Genomic DNA, 18,919 nt, shown 5'->3' with positions numbered 1-18,919 from the left:
AAAACAAGTTAAGAAAGAGAACATTTCAAAATTTTAAAAGTTTATGAACCAATCTTTTAAAGACAAATTAAAGCCATAAAACTGCTTTGTTTGAAGTGTTTACGATTGTTTAATTAACATGTCTCTTTGAAACGTTTTATGCACAATACATTGTTGTAACAGGGCCACAGTTAGCTTCATCCGGTTTGTTACACATGGAAATTTCACGTGAAAATCACACGAAGTAATTCAAATAACATCTAAATTTTCAAATTCAATTAAAATCATGAAAAGTAGAATTTTTTTGTGTAAAGTTCACGTGAAATTCACGTGAAAAATTTCATGTGAGCAGGGGCGTAGCTACCCGGAGGCACGGCAGCACGTGCATCCACGTCGTTTTCACAAAAAAAAAAAAAACAGAGAGAGAGAGTGAGGGACAAAGTTAACATATAGGAATTGGTCTTTCTATATATATGCATTTTAAAAACTACACAAAGAATAAAAGCAAGAGGAATACACATGCAGTGGAATTTTTAATCCTGTAAGACATGTATGTGTACGATAAATACATACAACTGGTGTAAACTTAGAGGAAGTTTTTATATTACGGGCATTGTTTAGAAAATACCAGCTACATAGTTGTTGGTACCACAACCATACCGTATACTCGCTTTGAGTGCAAAAAAAAAACATAATCCCTTTAGGGTTAACAAAAAAAACTTGAAAATTATTATTTTCCGCTTCGCCCCAAAGCACACATCTTACTAGAATGAAGACCCTTCAACTCGTATCGATTCGGGAATAATGACTGTTACCTTGTGAACTAGTTCAATATTGACTAAGTATGTAGGTCTTGACAACACGAATAGTTCATTTTCACATCACGTCAACGTATCTCTCCTGTGTGCATGTAAAATTTGCTACCGGACATTAATAACCATTCAATCAATCAATAGTTTCCGTATACTAGTAGATGAGAAGTTTGAACTGCTGTTATTATAAAAAAAAGTACACATTTTCCAGTACATGTCTTACGTTTTTATTTATTTTACAAAAAAAATCTTTGATATAGATTCGATAATTCGAAGTCGTTTCTATATGGGCCGGCTATACGAATAGTTGATTTAAAACCATTTAAATAAATTGTTAATTCTAACTCGTTTTACTGGACTATTAGGTCATTCAATTTTAAAAAGAACTGTCTGTCCGAGTAGGACACTAAACTGTTGATTCTTGTTCGAAAGATACACCAAACTTTTATTACACGTACCTTCACTGTTAACATCTAGATATTGCAATACAACTGGTCGAATTCATATGCATTTGTTAATTAGCTAGCTTATTAAAAACGCAGATTATGAAAAAGATCGTGATCAAAGTACCATTTTCTCTGTAAAAGTTCATTTATTTCAACTTCGAATATTCCTAACTACGTAAAATTCGAAATTCCCATCTCTCTTTTGTAGAGTTTATCCACAAAATGTTTAAACACCTAAAAACATATGTTAAGCAAAATATATGAGAATGTGTCCACCAAGTATTTGGTATCCATGATGTTTATGCTAACAGAAACTCCACATATAGTATTGTGTTTATGTTTATTGTTTGCTTTTTTAAATCTACTTTGCTCAATACAAATACTAGCATATGGAACAAATCTCCGTGATTTTAAAAGCTTTCACGTACAAAAAACGCAAGCGACAATGTTAAGTCTTCATTCGACTCGAAGTTAAACAAATAGTTGACCAAAAAACCACAACAAAAATCTCCAAGTTTTATTTCGGTTGTGATTGTTTTGAAACGCTATATATGCGGAGCTTCCGGGGGGCTTCGCCCCCCTGGCTCCTCTACCAGGGCTTTACCCCGGACCTACTGGGGGCCTTAGGAGGCCCCCAGACCCTTCGCCCTTTAGTTTGTGATTACACTTCATTAAGAAGGTAGCTACGCCCCTGGTGAGTTTCATGTATAAGCTCATTTCAGGTGAGTCTCACGTGAACTTTTCACGTGAATTTTATGTGAGATTCATGTGAAATTCACGTGAGCAAATGTTGTCTGTGTACGTAATGAATAACTTGTGAAGTACATAAGCAATTATCTTGTGGAGCACTCGAGAAATAAAGTTCGGAGAGGGATGATAAACTTTCCGAAAACAATTATTGTAAGGAGAAGATAAATGAGTTTCATGAATGGTGTTACAGCCGGAAATTCTATAAGAAATGAAGCAACGAATAATATTGAAAAAAATTGAGAATGGAAATGGGGAATGTGTCAAAGAGACAACGACCCGACCATAGAGCAGACAACTTACTTCTTTTTTCTTTTATAAAAAAAAATAAACAAAAAACAATATCCACAAAAAGTAAATTATCTAATCGTGACAATACTGATATACCGACGTCTGGCTTCTACAATCGACAGTCGTTATCTCAAAGTCGATTGAACTGACACAAAAATATTTGAGATAACAGGAAAGTTGAAGTATAAGGAGTAAATGTAGTGCAAAATATCAATTTGTACAGACAATATTTTAAGATAACATGAATTTTGAGATAACGAAAGTCATTCAAATCATTTAATGTTGTATTTCATTGACAATCTCCTTTCTGGTAATTGTTTTCATTTATTTTTAGTAATCTTCCCAAAATATACTCAGTATTTTTTAGAGTTTTACAAAATTGTCAAGCACAGAAAGGTCAACAAATATTGAATAACTTAAGTTACTATGTACATAATGTATTTAGTCACTTGAAAGTATGCATTGTCATAACTGAAAAATCTAAATTACGGAATATAGTACATTCTTAGCGAGGACTTGAGATTTGCGGACGTTTATTACTTTGGTTTAGAATGTATGTTTGAGTATCTTTTTGTATGCTTATTAAATTAATTTTTGACTATTGATGACACGGTCCCCTAGAGAACAACCTCGAAATTCTATTTCTTGCAAAAGTTAGGTTGTTTGAATTGGCTTTCTACATACTGGTCCCACTACAAAAACGAAAAAGAAGGTTATGGCCAAGGGAAAAAGAAGATACAACTCAACAATGCACTTTAAAGAAAAACAAGAGTATAAAGCAACACGACCTCTAGCTATATCAAATGCTTCTGTTATGTTTAATATCCAAATTCAATCTAACAAACTAGTTAACCATCAGTCAAGTTAATTGGTTAAGTGGCAGTTTTAAATATATCTGATGGCTACTAATAAAAGTACATCACATATACGTGCACATAATGCAATGACTTTGATCAAATTTTCATCCAATTTTTTTCTCCGATACATTTTGACTTACAATCATATAAGTAAGTGTTGGAATGCATTAACTGATTACTGTCAACTACAATTCTATAAGATGGGGTCGTTAAAACCTACATTTCATGCTTTGCTACCAATAGAGTTACTACCCTTGTTAGTAAACATATTATGTTCACAGTATGAATAAGGGAAACTATGCGAACATTTGGATTTCCCCACCTTTTACAATAATATTGCTCATTACAAACGGAAGGACAGATTGAAACTTTGTTTCATTAAAAAAAATGGCTAATGTATTGTTTATGAAAGAACAAATTATTCTTTGTAAAACATTTTGAATGAAATAATTGTAATCTGAAACTGCCTCTAATCATATGAAGCAGACGTCATACAGAGGCTTCTAGAGAAGAATGAATAGACGCGAACATTATCTTTTTATCAAACGTTTCGCTATGCAGAGATATCCCCTCACTGAATAATTAAGAGCTTTGTGACAATGCTGAACACTGTTATCCCATTGAACTTGAAATAATTGATACCACAGATGCAGTTAATTCTACTTTCTGCTTTATATCTTGACTTAAATCGAGAAATCAACAATAAGGGTCGGTTCAGAACTAAGCTTTACCTCAAATTAATTGTTTCCACTAGGAACATTCAATTTCTAATACCATCATGTTTCGGCTGGCCGTTATTCATTACCTATTTAACAATTGACCACAGATATGTCCCACTTGTCGTAGCCTTAATGTTGCCCTCTTAGATTGTGAAATCACCGACAGCAATTTAAAAGAAATGTACATGGGATGATGAACACGAGGGTTACCACTTTTGGCGTAGGAGGTTTTTTAACTCCCATAGCATCCGAGTAGTTGTTGGGGTTTGTTTTGCTCATAACACAATAAAGTGCTTCAGTAGGGTTATAAACCAAAAACAAAAATCGATACAACACATGTTTCGTTGTCACCATCACGAATTGGTTGAGCGATACGGTTTTGGTGTCTCATCTCGAGAGAGATATGTTTTCTCTACTATTATCTTATATCTTTAAATCCTAGAATGGTCGTATAATTTGTGATAATTTGACTTTATCTGGATTCTAATGACGGGGGATGCATACATAGCAGGAGACTCTTACCCTTTTAAAAGACGGATCCGATCTCGCTCCTTTTGTATTTGATGCCATTCCCTCGTGTCATGATCAGTTATTTTTACTTGATGTATATATGCGAGGTTTGCCCTACTGCTGTAGCCTCATAATTTACCCCAAAGGAGGAGATTTAAAAAATAAACACCATATTGGCCCCTTGCATTCGAAATCAAAACGTTTTTTAAAAACCACAAAATAGCATCCATTAGATATTCATTAGAGTTAAATCTGTCAGATATCAATATTTATATATTGAATTTTGTCATTCATATTATGCTTTAGGACGTCATTACTTTTAATTTTATTGCAAATCTACAACAAGAGTGCACACTCTGAAATGTCTCGCCTGTTTTACTTATGATTGAATTCATGTTGAACGTCAGTTATATGAAGATTTTCCTACAAGTATCACATAATCTAAACATTATCAATGATCCATGAAAATAAAATCATCGTCGGATGAACCATGCTAGACAAACCTACACCTAACAATCATCCCATACATCAAATATAATGGTCCTACCGCTTATAGTACCTGAGAAACAGAATAAACCACAAAATTTAACATTGACCAATGAACCATGAAAATGAGGTCAAGGTAATATGAACCTTGCCAGACAGACATGTACACCTTACAATCATTCCATACACCGAATATGCATGCCCATTTGCATATAGTATCCGAGAAAGTTACCAAACCACAAAAACTAAACATTGTTCAATGAACCATGAATATTGAGGTCAAGGTCAGATGAAACCTGCCAGACGGACATGTACACCTTACAATCATTCCATACACCAAACATAGTTGACCTACTGCTTATAGTATCTGAGATACGGACTTGACCACGTAACTTTAACCTTGATGACTGATCCATGAAATGAGGTCGAGGTCAGGTGAACCCTACCTGACAGACATGTAGAAGTTGCAAAGAACCAATATACCAAATATAGTTATCCTATTAATCATAATAATAGAGCAGTTCATTTTTTTGCAGTCACCTAACCATGAAAATGAGGTTAAGGACAATGAACTTATGACAGACGGAAACTTCGTAACACAAGGTATCTGCATACAAGGTATGAAGCATCCAGGTCTTCTAGCTTCTGAAATATAAAGCTTTATACGAATAGTTTACGCCGCCGCCGTATTGAAATCCATATGTCTCGCATTCTGCGAATTTCGCCGTCGACGAGACAAAGACTGCCAAAACAGCACCATATTGCGATCTTGTCATTAATATTTTGATACGAGCCAAGGCCTTACCACACACTTTATTTTACATAACGTCTTATTCAAATATTTTGATAAGGGTCAAATATAGAGTACTCGAGTAACTGGATGCGTCTCTTGCTATGAATGCATCTGCCGCTATGTGAATCAACACTCAGTCAATATGTCATGCAAGGTACTTTACTGATCTCCAAAAAATATCTGTAAAATGGCTATTGTAGATCAAAAATGTTATTGTCATAGTCACATCAAAAGTGCCAAGACTTCACTAAACCTTCCAGATTATATCAACTTATCATCTATCAACTAAATTGACAGAATTTTGAAAGGCTTTAAGAATTTTACAAATTTGCACTTTCAAGGGCAAGACAATGCACTTTCAAGGACAAAATAATGACTCTTTTCAAACTTCTTGCTTTTCTATCACATTAATCAACAATTCATATTTCTTCGATGCACAAATATCGTTTCTCTCGAAGGATTCAGTAAATTACAATTAATTTGCTTTTAACATCACAAAGTCTTTTGTTAGGATGATCAAACAAAAAACCCTTTGTGTTCTAATATCATAATACTTTATTGACAATAAATAGAATCTTTGAGACATAAAGCGGAGAAACAAAGCAGTTTTGATTACAGGCACTATATCCATTCTATGTAAAGGAAAACAATTCATTAAATTGTTAGATTGATTTATAGCATTTCGAGTAACGTTCAATTGTAAATATGTCATACGTATTCAGAACAAGAACACATTAAATAATAAATCGACTAGATACTTTCTGATAACGGGGTCGACCAGGAATCCAGTCTGTAAAAAGTATTTGTTTTAATTACAGACCTATCATCGGAAAGTAATTGAAATGTTATTACCAAAGAATTTAAATGTTCTTACAGACACAATTTTGTTAAGTACACCAGACGTGCATTTCTACATAGGCTCATCAGTGGCACTCGAATCAAACCAGTTGAAATACCAATCAGGAAGTTAAAGACATTGAAAAAAAAATCTGAAGAGTTATGCAAAGCCTGGCTAATGTAATCTATGCACGAGGATAGTAAAGCCCTTTGCAATGCTTTAACATTTTATAACAGTAAATTTACCAAAAATTACCACATCAGCTATATTTTTCATGTCAGCACATGAGTGCAGAATGTCGATACTGTTCTTCCTCTGAATAGGAAAAAACAAACCATTTAATTGTTTGACAGATTTATAGTGTTTAGAGTAACGACCAGTTGTAAACATTACATATATATTCAGATCAATAACACATTAAATCACAACATGTAGTGAACAGTAAATAAACGAAAATTAACGAGATAATGTAAACGTGCTCAGGTTTAATTTCTTTTCGGCGTCTGGGAAATGTTTTTGCTGGGATTTCGTTAATTTTAGCAGTTGTAGCTGAAGTTCAACTTGATCATCCATGCCTTTGACAACGTTATTGCAATTTTAATGATGCAGCTCGAGTGATCGAAGATGCAGATGTAAACTCAATGTCAGGTGAACAATGTAGGAATACAAATCTGAGAATGACTGTCACAGTCCGTCAAAAAGGATACATCGTGTCAAAAAATCGAATAAGAAAGTGATGTGCACACAGACGATGATTGAATGTAGCGAAGGACGCGAAAATGATAAAAAGCAGATACATATGACAAACAGATGAAATAGATAAGATATTTCAGATAGAATACGTTAACTAAGGAATCTGAAGACGAACAAGTATGGCATACTAAAAATCGGTATAATCAAATAGTTGGTGAAGTAACCATCCTAAGACAAAATTGAAATTCATGGATATAGAAAGAAATAAAAATAAGCACCGTCTACTGTCGATAAGTAGGTTCATGGTTAAAACATTAAAAGGGTTTTGGTAATGTTTTGTATAGCAGAGCTGCAAAGAATATTTCATCCCTGTCCTTCGCGCAGACATTTCACGATAATTCAAAACCATTTATACAGAAACCGTTGTGTACAACAATACTTCCGTACGATTCCGTATTCATAATCTCTTTCTCTTTTTCTGACTATATTATATATGAAATTTGTGATGGGAAACCCCTTTTACAAATCATAATTCAAAGAAATATAAGATTACGGTATTCCATAGTAAAGACTTTCCAAGCTTAATAGCATTATAAAATGACACAAGGAAGCTCTGCTTTCTTAAACTTTTTTGCAAACATAGGTCTGGATGCAATTACTTTTAAGCAATATATGTTTTATATTTAAATGGTCTTTTTGCAACTATCTTTGATACTTCTATTACACCTTTTATAGCCAAGATTTTAAGAACAAATACGAGATGCAGTATCTTAACATTCAAGTCTCTCTATTACGCCTGTGCTAGTCCGCATTGATATATATCCGGCTTGTAAGTTGCCATCCATGTATACTCCGGCAGACACATTAACATTAACAAGAATTATGCCAGACAATAAACACATGTGAAAAATATACACCAAATTTCATAAAATGTGAAACAAAGACATAATATATTCTTCCCAAAATGAATAGAAGTTCGTTGATACAAATAAGATTTTAAATATAATATAAATGTGCATGCCTTATCTTTCTTCAAAGACCGTAGTGTTACTAGACACAAGTATATAACATTCGATGCCATATATGTCATTTCATCATAGACTTAGTAAAAGACTATCAATTTCTGTGTAAAACGCACCATAAAAAATGTTTTATAAAATATAAGTTATTGATAATTCTCTAATAAACCAAACATTTACACCGACTTACACTTACAAAAAGGGAAAATTATGGACATTACTATATTTTAATGGTTTTTGTGTTTTAGAATTTCGACCCAAACAAAGAACTGTGACTTGTCTAACTCTAACTGTATGGTCTTAAAAATAATGTTTTATAAAATTAAAAATTAAATGTTTAACGAAAAAATATTTTCAAATTCTAACATTTATATGTAGGACTCTAAAGTGCGATGGGGACACTAAAGTACGATGGTCTGAGTAATATAAAGGTAAATGGTTTTTAAGCGTAAATTATAAATTGTCGGCTAAATCATATTTCGTACAGTGTAGGAGAATATAACATGTATTTGTACTCGTTAAGAAAAAGGAGAAAGCTCAGATTATTGATAGACTGTGTGACCGGCAAACTACACCAATTATTCAAATATTTAATACGCCCGAATTGTTAAAAATTCATTTAACAATAATTTAATTTTGGATTGGCTGACGTTGTTTTGTTTATCAGCACATAGACATAATTTTGTCATGTGTCCTTAACGTCATCAACGTTTTTCATGATTTACTCCGGTTAAAAATGGAATTAAGAATTAATTTATAAGAAATGACTGTAATATTTTTTTCTGTCTATTCGAAATAACATAAAAAATGTGGTGAACACTTCAAAATAAATTCAGTGTGCACCTTATTTTTGATGTTATTTCTTCATAGACAGAAAAAAATATTACAGTCATTCCTTAAGGAAATACAGTATTTTGTGACACCTGAATTACCTTTTTAGCAATTATTACGTGGTCGGTCTTCTAAATTTAGAAACAATCACTCAAGCCTACCGGGAAATTATAAAGCCTATCACATATGTTAGCATACTAGCTATTACAAAAAGATTAAATTAGTTACTGACTATTTTGTTTTAAAAATCCATGTATTTTAACGTTTTAATCCCTCGAACCTTACCTTATTGGTCCATTGCATTTTAGCGTGAGACACCATCGTACTTAAGCGTAGACCATCGCACTTTAGCGTGACCATCGCACTTTAGAGTACCATCGCACTTTAGAGTTTTACATATATTTGAGAAGTATAAACAGATTTTGATTTTCAATATTTCAAAGATCTGTTAGAATATATACAATCAATGTCCCTCATAATACAATACTATTAAAATATTTCATTTGTTGAAAATAAAATGGACAACTAGTGCAAGTCATAATCTTAAAACTCCTGAATCGATATCTTTGGAAACAAAATGAATTGGCAAAAGAGATCAACCTTGTAAATTAGAGAGAGAAAGGGCAACACTTTTTACAGATCTAAAGGGTGATAATTTCAAAGAAATGTACTCAGGAAATACAAAGCATATCTCCGATGTTTTCTTAATCGAAGCGTATAATTTGAAAGTCCTATGCATCACCACGAATAATTATATAAATACACCGATTGCATTTCAGACTTACAAAACACATTGTTTAAGTTACATTTTTTTTGAGACCAGGACTACTCAACTACGAAAATATTTACATATAGAATGATATCTGTAAAACATTTTTTATATGAAAGTTTTATACATTATCACAACGAGTATAAATACACTCGATGGCATCTCAGAGTTACAAAAATTTAACGAATTTGTCGAAATCACCGATTATTATTCTAAATCAGGACTCTCAGTTACAAAAATATTTACTTTTAATATTTTATTTGGAAAACATTGTTTTCTTATTGTTCTTACAATTTTTAACAGCTGTAATAATTTTAAGTCACTCCATCGATTGAATTTTGGTTTTAATTGAAAATACTATTTTGTCTCCTTTTTTTAGTGAAATACTTAAAATATGCAAATAATTATCAAAACACAAGCTTTAAACCATTTATAATTTCCTTTTGTTCAGGGAGATGGCACAATGTTGTCAGATCATGAAATTACACATATTAAGAGCTGACAAAGCAATGTTTGATTAAGAGTCAAAAGACTTGTTCTGTTGGTTGAATAAAAAAATTAAAACAGTGGACATTTTTTACCTAACTTGTTGGACTGCCACTTGCACGAAATTCAAATTCTAGAGGGGCAAAAATTTTCAATTGCAGCTTGTCACCTTCAAAGCATATGAAAAGTTTGCAAGGTTTTTAACTTTTATTTAGCGCATTAGTATGACATTATGCGTGAATAAATGGCATTAATATACTTTATGCAAATTTCTTATATTATCCATTCATTTTATTGGACACGCGGCATTTGCAATTTTTCACTAACCTTTCATAAGCCCCGCCCACCAATAGCAACATGTGATAATATTAGCAGCGGGTGTTACTGCCTAAAATTAACACCCACTGAGCTCGAAGTTTACCGATCCAGAACAATTAACACCCGCTCCGACCGAGGTTTTCCTATTCTTATTTCTACATCATTTCCGTCGTTTTGTTGTTGTTATTAGTAATCTTATCTTAATTTATGACTTTATTTTTTTACAATTGTCCTTCTAATAACATAGTGCACACTTGAATCATAAGGCATTCAGTATGATAAAAACATACTCGGTGAAAAAATTATCACCCGCGACTTCGTCTTGGGTGATAATTTACCTCGTGTGTTAATCTACCCTAACACCTTCATCCAGGGGCAGTATGTTTATATTAATAACTTTGAATAATCTTCTTACGAGCAACAGTCATTTCTTCAAAGCAACAAAGACATAAATTATACTTTAGTTTTATTAATTCAGCATTACAAATTTTCAAAGAATAATCTAGTTTCTTGGTCTGTGTACGATACAAATGCTATATACGGATATTGTACTATAATTGGGCATCTGATGGCTGTAAATACTAGAACGTGAGTGCAAACGTTTTAGGAAATAAAAATAATGTGGTATGATTGCCTATGAGACAACTCTCTACCAAAGTCTAATATACGTAGATGTAACAGTAAGCAACTAAAGGTCATTAACGGCTTTCAACCATGAGATAATTCTATATCATATAGTCGGCTATAAAAGGCCGCGACATTGCAAAATGCTATCATGTTCTAAATTCACTCGTTCAAACGAACATAAAATATTAATGTGCACAATGCTAATTAATTTCTGAAACCTAATACATACCAAACTGTATACTTAGTATACTCTATCATTCTTGACATAAAATACGAAAACATATTTTTGATTTTGTCCGGCACGGTGACCATGTCATTTTATTCACGTATACCATTTCAAGAATTAAAACATCATTTACGGTCCACAAAAACATCATCTGATTCACTGTAAGCAAAAAACGGCTACTAAATAAAAATTGTGTTACAGTACACTGGCTTTACAGAATAATCAAAAATAAAATATTTTTTAATTAGTACACAATAAATTGATCTCTGAATTACATAATAATTCGATACTACTTTAAATATGTCTACACTTTTGTAATCAACGTGGACACCGCCCAACCTCCATTACTGAAAAAAAAAATATAATCCTTTCCTTTATATACTATCAGCGAAAGCCACTCCGATTCTTCAGATATAAACTACGTAACTGAAAATTACTACGCTAAGAGCACATAAATTTATTTATACATTGTATATAGATACATATGCTTGGAGTTGATTGAATTCATAGTAGTCAAAGTCCCTGACTGTGTATGTAACAGACAAGTGATTATTAGAAAGCTTTCGTGAAAAGACAGATTTTAAAACATTACTCCAATGTATCTCCTCCTCCCTCTTTTGGGGAGTGGATCTGGTGTAGTGGTTAGCACTCTGTCTTTATTTGCTAAGCGCATGGTTGTCGAAAGATGTAAAAACAATCGTAAGGTTAATATCTCAAGAGATAACTTAAAATCTGTTTCTGTGAAATCGTGGCAACACCAACTACACTGTGTCCAGCGCCTTAGACCAATCGGTCAGTTAGGCTACATTGTATATAAAATATGGCTTTCGATAGTACAGTACATATGTAATGCCTTTCATCACCAGCTTTGTCTAACTCAGTACCTACTATTATATATATTTTACATTCTCCTCAATATTCAATCAAATTGAAAACAATCCTAGAATATAGTGGTTTTGATTACCTCAATGGTAGAGGAGTAAACGTAAAGAGGGAGCTCAGCTAAACAAGCCCAGAGTTCTATTTTAAAGCATTTTGTGGGGATTTTTATTAACTTTTTATATTCAAACTGCGGGTTAACCAACACTATCAAAAAGAATAACAAAAATACCGAACACCAAGGAAAATTCAAAACGGAAAGTCCATTATCAAATGGCAAAATCAAAAACTCAAATACATCAAACGAATGAAAAACAACCGTCATATTTCTGACTTGGTACTGTCTATTAATATATCGTCCAGCTTAATGACAACAATAAAGCATTTTCATTAATGGCGATATTTTTAAAATCAAAGTTGAGGAGCTATCATTTTGATTAAAATGTTCAGTGCTCCAAAGACAATTAATCATTCTCTTAATTGACAGGAAATTATTATGAAAGGTTGAACAGTCCATAAAAACTATGATCGATCATATATTTGCAAGTTTTGTCTACGCATGAATACAAAACTATGAAAAATGAGAAAATTGATGTAAACATCGCATTATCGAATCCATTTTGAGTTTTTGTTTACTTTTCACGTATGTCATAATAGAACTAGTACACAGCTATTTAGTTTATGTTTTCAATTGTTAAGACTTTTTAATTTGATTTGTAAAGTATTCATCCAAACACAATCAAAAAAAGTTTAAATAATGAACATAAAAACCAAACTTACCATAAAGAGAGGAAAGTATTGAGACTAACATTTTGGGACTGTACCAAATCGGGTTATCTTGACCATGAGTCGTTCGTTGTTAATTGTCTTAAGATTTTGTTTGGATCTCTTGTTTTTCTTCTTGTTTTCTCACAAGAGGAGTCGATAGTTGGTGATCTATAAGTCTCTGTACATTTGTACTGTTTGGTATGTCTGATTATTTCTGTTATCCTTTTTTGTGTGAACATATGGAACAAAATATCCGAATGTATTTTCCTTGTATTTGAACAAATTGTATATATGTCAAGAAACAACATGCAAACCAGTGACGGATCCAGGACACTTGAAAGGTGGCGTAATTCCATAATATTGAATATATATACTACCGAGCGGAGCGAGCCGAAAAAAATGGGACGATTTTATACAAAGAATTTATATTCCGCTTATACCTCCTTGTCTGCATATATGCGCCATTTATTATGTGTATGTAGTGGGAAATGAATTGATTTTCTTGTTTGTTAATTCTAATAGTCGGACCTGCAATACAAGAGTGATGACTCAGTTTTACAGTTAGCACTTAAATATCAAGTTATATATATTTCAAAGTTACAGACAACATTGGATTGCCAATGTTCAACACTTCTAAATCCTTTTGCAATACACCAACCAAAAGAGAGTAATTGCTCTGAGGGAACTACTTAAACTCCAAGTAAAGCAGAACCAGGTGTGTCGATTTCCTTAAAAGCTTCCCCTGATATGTATTTTCCAATGGTCATGCGAATTCAACCTCAGTAAAACATGCCACGGTAGGGAATGCGACACAGTCTGTAAGTTTTCAAAACGCTACAGCCTGAATTAAGGAATAATCAAAACGCTAAAGCCTGAAATAAGGGATAATCAATTCAAGGAGGATTTCATCAATTCATGTAGAACGATTAATACTTTAAAAGTGTTAGAAAATCGTTCAACAACTGTCTTTTCTTCTTTGTTCTCCTGTTTGCAAAGAATTTGCTTTTTTTCGAAGTCTTATTACATAGAAAAAACAATCAATTAAAATAGGAAATAAAATACATTATTGCTGATAGTTGTTGTTTCCTTTCTACACAGTACTCGATGACAACTTTATCGAAACTGTCGTGTGAATGGCAACCTCCCTATGATATTGTCATACTAAATGTAGTATTTGTATCAACAATGATTTGTTTTGCTGCATCCATGAAACAGTCATTGGTATTAAGGAAGGAGCATGTTTAAATTTCTTGCCAAGGACATACTTTCTCTTTGTGTCTTGCTTTTTTATTGTATCTGAAAAAACACAGATGATATCTAGTTTGAAACAGTAACGGTAACCTGCACAAAGGACGCAAAGCGATAGGAGCCTATGCATGAGGTATGCAATTGTTTCCATCCCTATATCAGCCAATGCTTGTGTTTACCTTTTCTTTCATCGCGGTTTTTGTTTTGCGCTGTGTGGTTGTCGAAGCACGAACGAGAGGTTCAAGGTCATTGCATAAGGAAAAGTTATCGGCGAATTAGAGTACGGGAAGACAATAATTCAATAGAAGTACTTTTCTGAAGATTTTGATCAGGTAAAGGATTTTCTTTTTAAGTCCATGTACTCGTTTTATAGTAAAATTTAGCCATTCAATTATGAAAAAAACATATTCAACTTTTTTTTTAAATTGAGGCATCATATGACTTTAATAGCGAATTAAAGTCACAAGATTATTCATACGAATAAGTGCAGAATTTTTACAGGAACTGTCGGTGAGTGATTTTGACAGAAAATAACGGAAAAAATATTTATAAACATAGATAGACTTTGTTTATATAATTCACTTAACTTAACTATAATCATAGTAAAAAGTAGTAAATTTAAATATCACTTAATGTAATGATTTATTTAATAAAACTTGGATTTCAAACCGCGCAAGGGCTACCAGTTCTTCTTAAAAAATACAGACATACATACAAAACAAAGAAAATATATATAACGAAACAGCACAACAGTGAGTCAAACATACATATACACGCATGCACACATACATACACAATACACAGCCAATTAGAACTGTTCATTTGATACAAGACTGTCAGAAACGATGTCAAGTATTTCCATATTTTTTTCTTTAATCGTCACTTAATCATTACCATATATTAATATTTCAGTTACATAGTCCAAAGAGCTTAAAAACACATTCAAATTTCCACAAGCACAAATAAGCCTTTGTAATTTGCGGCACATGATAACTCTAATATCATTATTTTGGTTCCACAATGCTCTTCAACGTCATACTTTGTTTGGGTATTCTTACTTTTTTTATTCGAGCGTCACAGATGAGTCTTTGTTAGACGAAACGCGCGTCTGGCGTACAAAATTTCAATCCTGGTATCTATGATGAGTTTATTTACAAGGAGCAAGAGGATTGCAGAAGGGGAATGGATCAAGAAGAAAAGAGAGATGGGAAGCCGAGAGAAAGGAGTCGGGTATAAAAGAAACAAATACCCTGCTCCCTTCAAATTAAAGCTATGTATACTTGGTATCTTATATTTTTGCGTTTTCAAAATCAATAACGGCGGACTTATTTATCCAAAAAGGGAGTGATACAATCCGAAATGTTTTAAAACTTTAAAGAAGTATGTATAGAATGTTCTTTTCTTCAATGATCCTAACCTTTGGGAGAAAACGGCGAAAAAACGAGTCACCGTTTACATTAAAAAGTAAAAAGAAAATTACGATTGGTCTGAAATCTGTTCTTTTTTTTCTAAAAGACGAAGTTATAGCCAAAGCCAAGAAAATGACAAGATATGGTTCTTGGATTTTTTTGGATTGGTTAGAGCTCATGGTGGCCTTACATGGTCAACGAACAGGTCGTAAAAAGTAGCGTCAGTCAAAAAGAAAGGAAAATGAGAAACAAAGACAATCACGAGAAAAAACAAACAATGGACAACTCCGAACTGAAAATAAAGACAATTGAAAAACACGGACCCCGTAAAAAAATTAAACAGAAATTCTCAGATCATCTCTGAAACAATATTGCAAAATGTTTCAAGTTGAAACTGGGGAACACATATGTATAGTAGGTCCTTTGAAACAGTCCCAGTTAGATGAAATATGAGGATGCTAGCAGAGATCAAATTTACATGATAATCAATTATTTCTTGTTAACCATAACATATATATACAGTGTGCAAAGTGTGTAAGCTCTCATGCAGTTAGCAATTGTTGGAAGGGGTTATTTCATAAAATGGGTACCCGCTTTTCCCGCCCGTCCGCCTAGCAGCAATCCGGACCAGCATCACATCAAATGATAAGACGGTTTTGCATTGGGTACAACCTGTCCATAAGTTCTGACCACTTAAAAGTTAAAGGTTCGTTGCTATTGATTTTTAAAACGCAAAAATTAAAAACACCAAATAAATAAAGCTTTAATTTATAAGCTTGGGCAGGCTATATTTTTTTCTGGATCAATTTCATTTTTGCAATCCCTATAACCCCTGTCAGTGTTCCAAATGAAACAAATATTATAGAATTTATTATATTTATTCCTCACGGATTAAATATTATGGAATATGCGTTTCACGAAAAGTTGTTTTCAAATTTGAACATTTATATATAAGAAATATTAACAGATTTTGATTTTCAATATTCTAAACATCTGTTAGAGTATATACGATCAAAGTCCCTCCTATTACAATTCTTTTTTAAAAAATCGCTTTTTTGTTTGTTGCAAATAAAATGGACAACTGGTTCAACTCATGATCTTAAAACATTTAAAACTCCCGAATCGATATCTTCGGAAACAAAATGGATTAGCAAAAGAGATAAACATGGTAAACCAAAGAGAAAGTGGGCAACACTTTGTGCATATCTGAAGGGTCGTAATTTCAAATGAATGTGCTCAAGAAATACAAAACACATCTCTGTTGTTTTCTTTATTGAATCGTATAATTTGAAGCTCCTATACATTAGCATCACGAATATAAATACACAGATTGCGTCTCAGAATTACAAAACACATTGTCAACGTTGTAAAATTAATTTGAAATCAGGACTCCTCGACTACAAAAATATTTACAAATGAAATGATATTTTGAAAACATTGTTTTATTTTTAAGTTGTATGCATCATCAACGAGTATATATATATAAATGCACTCGATGGCATTTCAGATGTTACAAAGCATATTGTCGAAATCAACGTTTATTATTCTAAATCGGGACTCTCAGTTACGATTATACTTACTTTTTTATTAATATGTTATCTGGAAAACATTTTTTCTTATTGTTTTCACAAAGTTTAACAGATATAATGATCTGCAGTCACTCCGTCGTTTGAATTTTGGTTTGAATTGAAAATACTTTATTGTCTATGTTTTTGATTGAAATCCTCAAAATATGCAAAATGAATATCAAAATATACAATTGTAAGTTTTGAGCCATTTATAGTTTTATCTTGCTCAGGAAGATGGCACAATGTTATCAGTTCAAATGTTGGATAAAGAATCAATACACTTCTGTTGATAAAAAAAAGTAATACAGTGGACATCTTTTCACCAAACTCGTTGGACTGCCGCTCGCACAAAATGCAAATTGTGAAGGGGCAAGCATTATCAATATCAGCTTGTCACACTTTTATTTAGTGCATGAGTATGACATATGCGTGAATAAATGACATTAATAACTTTGAATAATCTCCTTTCTAGCAACAGTCATTTCAAGCAACAAAGACATAAATCATAATTCAGCATTTATAATGTTGAAAGAATAATCTAGTTCCAAGGTTTGTGAACAATACAAACGCTATATACGGATATTGTACTATAATTGGGCATCTGATGGCTGTTAATACCAGAACGTAAGTACAAACTTTTTAACATGCATATAAACATAAGGAGATGTGGTATGATTGCCAATGTGACAACTCTAGATCAAAGTCGAATATACGTAGATGGAACAGTAAGCAACTAAAGGTCATTAACGGCTTTCAACCATGAGAAAGGTCTATATCATATAGTCAGCTATAAAAGGCCGCGACATTACAAAATACTATCATGTTTGAAATTCACTTGTTCAAACGAACATAAAATATTGATGTGCACATTGATACTAAATTTTTAAAACCTACTACAACCCCAAACTGTATTCTTAGTATACTCTATCATTCTTGACATAAAATAAGAAAACACACTTTTGAATTTGTCCGGAACGGTGACATGTACACCAATTTAAGAATTAAAATATCATTTACTGTCCACAAAAACATCATCTGATTCAATGTACGCAAAAAACGTCCACTAAATAAAAAATGTGTTACACACTACTGTAACAACAGCCCATGAAAAGGCCGTGAAATGTCTGTGAAATATCACAGGGCCGTGAAAACCCCGTGAAAATACCCCGTGACTTTTGTAAAAAAAATATTTCTTAAGGCCGTGAAAAATATTTGATGTTAGAAAAGACCGTGAAATTTCAATATCCCGTGAAAAGGCCGTGATAATTTCTCCTTTCATGCTTAATAAAAAATATCACGGCCTTTTCACTGGTTGTTGAAACCATTGAAAAGGCCGTGATATTTTTTCATGTCAATTTTTTCTTATCCTAATTCAGATTTAAAACATCCCATGTGATTATTGTAATATGGTCTAATTATTACCACTCACTTTTTTCTAAATATCCTATAAACTTTTCATTATAAATATATGTCTGTTTAAATATTATTATATACAATACTACTGTACAGGACTGACTTTTAAATGGAACCATTCATTGTTATAATTAAAGACTTTGTGCCAATAAATATTTTGTATTTAAAGAAAAGTATTTTGCTTCTC

General features: G+C 32.6%; 1 protein-coding gene across 1 annotated transcript in view; it reads right to left on the bottom strand.

The window, feature by feature from the left end:
- Window positions 1-5,143: 5,143 nt before the first annotated feature.
- Window positions 5,144-18,919, bottom strand: part of LOC127702715 (DNA-directed RNA polymerase II subunit RPB1-like) — a 519,640-nt gene continuing 505,864 nt past the window's right edge. Inside the window, exon 10 of the transcript XR_007982550.1 lies at window positions 5,144-5,198. The gene's annotated coding sequence lies outside the window, so the exon portion shown is untranslated. The remainder of the gene's footprint in view (window positions 5,199-18,919) is intronic.

This window comes from Mytilus californianus, unplaced genomic scaffold, assembly GCF_021869535.1.
Source record: "Mytilus californianus isolate M0D057914Y unplaced genomic scaffold, xbMytCali1.0.p SCAF_5, whole genome shotgun sequence".
NCBI lineage: Eukaryota > Metazoa > Mollusca > Bivalvia > Mytilida > Mytilidae > Mytilus > Mytilus californianus.
Note: the sequence above shows the minus strand (reverse complement) of the source record. Positions and strands in the feature narration are given on the sequence as shown.